General features: G+C 35.3%; 1 long non-coding RNA gene across 1 annotated transcript; it reads left to right on the forward strand.

The window, feature by feature from the left end:
• The first annotated feature begins 823 nt into the window (after positions 1–823).
• On the forward strand, positions 824–5,563 carry LOC135326759 (uncharacterized). The gene is made up of 7 exons (XR_010387024.1): positions 824–883; positions 1,197–1,279; positions 2,488–2,638; positions 3,890–4,012; positions 4,124–4,183; positions 4,827–4,985; positions 5,217–5,563. It is a non-coding gene; the product is annotated as an uncharacterized LOC135326759 (long non-coding RNA).
• The last annotated feature ends 437 nt before the right edge of the window (positions 5,564–6,000 follow it).

The following is a 6,000-nucleotide window of genomic DNA, read 5'->3' on the forward strand; positions in this document are numbered from 1 at the left end:
TTGGAATATACAGTACTGCACGCTAGAGCTGTGAAGGTCAGAGGAAATCCATGCCCTGACCAAAAATTGTAAAAAATAAAAAATCCAAAGAACAAGTTACCTTTCAGTCTGATAATGTTGTTGTAAAGAATAATCTTAAGGCATTGACTTGGCCTCATGTTATTTTTTTTTGAATTTGGCGAAAGTGCTCTGTGCTCTGGAAAGAGAACGATAATGTATGCATTAATTCTGATTGCAGCAATAGCCTTTGTATGAGCTTTCATACATTTTCACTCATATGTAGTATCTGTTTCACAGGGCTGTTTGATTCCAAGCAAAAAGAGTGCCAGAGATAGTAAGAGGTAAAATATAAAACTCCAGAACATAAATTATTTTATGTTGACAGGCTTGAATACATAAAAGTTTGTTTTAAATACAGATTGGTTTAGATCTTGAAGCTTCCTGCTCAGGCTCATTGACTGTGCATATCATATTAACCTAAAGTAGCAGTATGGGGAAACCAGTTAGTGTATGCCTCTCTGGGTAAGCTTGAAGACTAGCTAAAGAGTTTTGCATTTCCAAAGGTCTTTCTCTGACATGGTGTTCCAGAAGGTTAGATCAATAGGAGACGTAACGTTGGCCTTAGAGAACAGGAGACATAACATTGGCCGCCTTTTTTTCTCCACAGAACTTCAACTGGAAGCTTTCCAAAGGCATGGGACCAATTGCCCATCATCAGAGACAGCGACTGTACACTATTTCATCCGTTTTGCCAAAGCCATGCTATCACAATTTTACAGAAGAATTCCCGGTTTCCTTTGCTAAAGCAGATGAAGTGGAACCGTATCTCTTAACAGAAAACAGTGTGCAACAGCTTTGTTGTCAGCTGACATTGCTACAACAGGTACAAAGGACTGGGTTCACTTGGAAGTACCAATAATGCACATCTTACTTTATAGTCAGCCTCTTTTCTTTACTATTTTCCAACCTTATTTCAAGTTGAGTGGGCTTTCACTATTTCGTAATGCTTGGAATTATAATACTCCATTTTTCTCCAAGTCTCTACAGTGAAATCTAGAATGGCTAACTCGATTCATAGGCACTGATGTCTGTGATAAATTTTGTGAAGAAAAGAAATTTCTGTCATTTTTATCCTCTAGCATTTTAAAAGGATTGCTAGCTCTAACAACAGGATGTATCTTGTTCTTTTTGTTTAGGAAATATTTCATAAATGCCATCCAGTACACTTTCTAAATTCAAGAGCACTTGGTGTTAAAGACAAATGTGTGGCTTCCCAAAAGTAAGTACATTGCGTGTTTTAACCATCGCTCTATTCTGTTGATGCACAATAGTTCATGTTATACCTTTAATACATCCAGGAAGAGAGAAACTTTTAAAATACTTTCTGTTTTTCCTCAGAGTAGATATTATCTTTACATGCGTTTTTGAACTTCAGGAGATTTTATATATATGTATATGTGTGTAGCTACATATGTGTGTACATATGTGTGGTAGCTCACATATGCAAAGTGATTTCCTTGAAATCTAAAGTAAGTCACGCCAAAGTATTAGGGAAAATTTATGTTGTGGGCCTTGTGGAGGATTTATTTTGTGGGGAGAAAATTGTAATGGTTTCTGAAGCAGGCTACTTGGCAACTATATCCATGTATAATCTCCGTGACTATTCATTTTGTGCTGTTACAGCTGCTGATGTTCACAGATACGTAAGAATTTTCTTATAGTTCCTATAGAGTGATTACAAATTTTAAATTATTTGTTCAACTGTAATTATTATTTTCATCCAGCCACATGGGCTCTTAATTATAATTGATTGAGGTCTAGTTCTTACATACCCAATGGATTCTGCTAGCTTCTGATTAGTACTTCTTAATTATACTAAATGTAGTAGAATTTTCAGGCTAACAATGGGGAAGGTCCATGTAAATCAGATCTTCTTGTATAAGTTGTTGAATGTCAGAGGCAAGATCAGCTGGTTTACACTGATTTGGGGTGGAGGCATGGGGAAAGGAACTTGTGGTGCCGCTGGGTGTCGGGACCAGAGAACAGCCACTGGCCCATTGTTGAATAGCATAGATGTAGCCTTATGCCCTTTCAGGCTCGGTTTCTTATGTGGTTTCAGGTTTTATTGAATTTGGATTCTCGCTGTTATTTTGTGTGTTAGCTGTTTTTCCGCTTGAACAAATTTGTTTTTTCAGGAACAAGTGTGAAGGTGTCTTTTTATACAGAAGTGTATGCTGCACATGCTTATCTTGTAATTACATATGCTTATCTTGTAATTTTAAGATATTTATTTATTTATTAATAAGTAATTTTAAGGTTTAAGATAAGTAACATATCTCACCATGTACTTTTTAAAAAGTTTTAAAAATCAAGATTGAAAACACTGCAAAGTTATTTTAAATGGTTAGAAATTGACATTTTTCCTTACAAATCCAGTATCTGCATTACTTATTTTTGCCTTTTTTTTTCTCCCCACCCTTTTCATAGAGCTGTTTCGACTGAGGCAGTTTCACTTAAAGTCTGTAATTTGTTTCTGTCAAAGTGTGTACAAGACCAGTATCTTCTACAGTTATTAAGAAATGCAGACAGTATCAGTACCTGGGTTGCTGCTGAAATTGTAACGTGTCACACTTCAAAGGTTTGTCATAGTTTTATTATATTATTAATTATGAAACTGTTACCTATTTTCTGTCCCTGTCAGTGGACTGTCAGCAGTTTGGTTTATTGTCACTAGGAGGGTCTGCTTGATGTTTTGTAGTAGCAGGTTTGAAAACTTAATAGAATATAAGAAATTAGTTGCCTAAGGATAAGAGAAGTCAGACTTTAACAGGGAAACCTCAGTGACAGAAAAAATAGTGACAGAGGGATATATTACTACAGTCAACAATTTTGATGACAAATTCTGAAAGAAGGTGCATCTCTTTTTTCCTCCTCCTCATCTAATTTTCTTATTTCCAGTCACTTTGTAGATTTATGTAGTAGCACATTCGAGGAGTAATTAGATTTCTGTCTGGCCAGTTACTATTTCTGTCAAAACCAAGCAGCTGTTGACTGTTGTGATTAACTGAAATTTCAGAACTGCGTGCATCGCTTATCTACCTTCTTGTTTAACAGAAAGTTTAACGGAAAGTCACTCCTTAAACTTGATTTATGCTTTGACTTCTGAACTGACTACTGGAGTAATATCTTAGTAAATCTGTGTTTCAATGGCTACTAGGCTGCTACCAGATGATTCCTTTCTAATCACTATGAAAAATCTGAGTCTACATCTATCCACAGTTGTTTCTGTGGATTCAAGGGATCAGAGACCAAACCTCTGAATTCCCTTATCACTCTTTCTGTTGGGTTATCTTCTGGGTTTTTATTTGGCTTCCCAATTTATAGTATTTCTCAGAAACATATATGTGAAATGAACAATTCAAATAGTTTTTAACAAATCCTGGGAGAAGAAATAATCTGCTAGAATTACAATATATAGCTCACAGTTTATATTTCTGACAGGCAGTACAGCACTGGTTGGTCATATAAAGTCTGCATGTTTTGCTAACCTTTCAAGGTACTCAGTAGACACTATATATGAATGATTTTCAGTGAGTAGTGTCGTGTTAGTCCCTTGCTTTCTCTCTGCTGTTTTCTTCTAGTGCTTCTTTCCAGCCTTGCAAGAGCAATAGAATCAAGAAATTACTGGTGATAAGCACTGGGTGTGAGTCTTAGCACCACTCGCTACTTGCAAGGGTACTTTATCCCCACGAAATCAGTAGAACTACTTTCTAATTCCAAAATAAAGTGGTACCCGGATTAAGCTTTTTACTAGCAACTGACTGAATTTGATAGCTTCCAAACACACATGAGCTCTAAAAAAAATTGTGTATCTTAATATTTTTTCCAGCTGCAGGTGAGCTTGTTATCAAAATTTCTTCTTATAGCAAAATCCTGCTATGAACAAAGAAATTTTGCCACTGCGATGCAAATCTTAGCAGGCTTGGAAAATCTTATTGTTCGACAGTTACCAGTAAGTGATACATTTTGGGACTCTTTCCTGTAACTATTTTGTTTAAACATAATCTTGTTCTGATACGGAGAGTAATGTGAATAACAAAACTGTATTTTGTTTTATTGGAAGGCATGGAAAATTTTACCTGCAAAAGTAGCTGAAATAATGGAAGAACTCAAGGCTGTTGAGGTATAGTATAAAGTCTTTAATGTAAAATACTCCTTGGGGGTTGGAGAAGATATGAGATCTGCCTACATGGGTGCCTCTGCAGGATAAAAGCCAAAATGATTATTTTGTGCTACTAAGGAGATTTTAATTTGATTTAAGACTGTTAGCTCTTGATTAGTCCAGAGTTCACATTAATTTTCATCTCAGTATTTTTCTTAAAAATGTATCCTATGTGGCTAAAAAAAAAAAAGACATTTCAAAGCAATTTAGGAGATACACTTTTTCTTTTGATTTCTGCAGGAGTTTTGTGGCTCTAATCTGTTTTGAACAACCTTAAATGTTTGTTCTTATCACAGGCATTCCCTCATTGATCTATCTGATTTTGAAACCTAGAGTAAAATTCTAAGATATAATTTTGTCTGTGAATTAGAAACATCAAAAATTCTCTTTTGGGGTATCTTTTGATTGAAGTTACTTTCTTTAGTTCCGTATTTTAAAATGTCTGCCACCAGATTAATTTAAAGTGTTTTCTTCAACTGCAATGCCAAAAGTTAAAATTCATTACAAATAAATATGTAGTGCTGAACACATAAAATGGAGACCTTCTTATAAAGCCTGCTGTGACACTAAACCTGAGATTTGTTTGTGTACATTTTTAAACCAGGTGTTTTTAAAAAAGTGACAGCTTATGTTTGATGGAAGGAGAAAGGTTCAAAACACATCCAACAATTCCATCAGCCCATGTTTTGGCTATGCGTGTCCAACAGCTTGAAACTGGAGGATTCACGATGACAAATGGAGCTCACAAGTGGACTAAACTTAGGTAACTATTTTAATTATATGTATATCACCTAAATTTTTAGAACAGAATATGGTCTAATGAGGTAATAAGAGGAAACACAGCATTTCACATTAGCGGTTTAAATCATTGCAGTCATTTTGACATCTAACTAAAGGGACAGATATAGAAGTGAACGCTCTGTGCCTTTGAATGTAAAGTTTTATTATCAGCAGCAAAACAAAATAATCTTTTTTCCCCATATTTTCTTTCAAGAAATATTGCAAAAGTTGTGAGCCAAGTTCATGCATTTCAAGAGAATCCCTATACATTTACACCAGATTTCAAGCTGCAGTCTTACCTCAGACAAAGAATAACTCGTTTTAAAGATGCAGACATTTCTGCCTTGGCAGCTGACAACTGTGCCAACTTCCATCAGATACCAGCAGAAAAGCATTCTCGAAAAATTCAAGACACACTGCGCAGGATGAAGGCAACATTTCAGTAATTATTTGCATTTTATCTGTTCTATGCCAAGTGTAAAACTGCATTAAGTTGACTACGTCTCCTGGACCAATTCCCAAGCAAATAGTTAAGTGAAGTGAATTTCAACATACTATCTCAAGTTGAAATGGATGTATTTCTTAACATGGAATTGTAAAACACTGTCTAATGAGATTGGATTTCCTGGATGACTTATCAAAAGGATAAAAATAAAGAGAAAAGTAAAGAGAGGGTATAGATGAAAAGGATAACTCATTCTGTCACTGTTCTTTATCAGAAAAATAATTAGTCCACAAACAAATGTGGAAGAAATACTGCGGAAAGAACTTAAAATCACGGTTTCTGTTGCAAAGTTGGCCTAGGAGAGTTCAGAGTGTAGTTCATTAGATGTTGAATATATTTTTATAAAAACATAGTGCATTTGTACCCTGTCACAGTGTGCATATAATTCAGGGGCACAAGTCCTCTGCTATCCTCTAACTGTTGGTGGTTTTTTCTGTTATGGCGTGTTTCATGAAAACTATACTTGATTTAAATAATTGGCCATCTTTTTCTT

Source organism: Dromaius novaehollandiae, unplaced genomic scaffold (genome assembly GCF_036370855.1).
Source record: "Dromaius novaehollandiae isolate bDroNov1 unplaced genomic scaffold, bDroNov1.hap1 HAP1_SCAFFOLD_40, whole genome shotgun sequence".
Lineage (NCBI taxonomy): Eukaryota > Metazoa > Chordata > Aves > Casuariiformes > Dromaiidae > Dromaius > Dromaius novaehollandiae.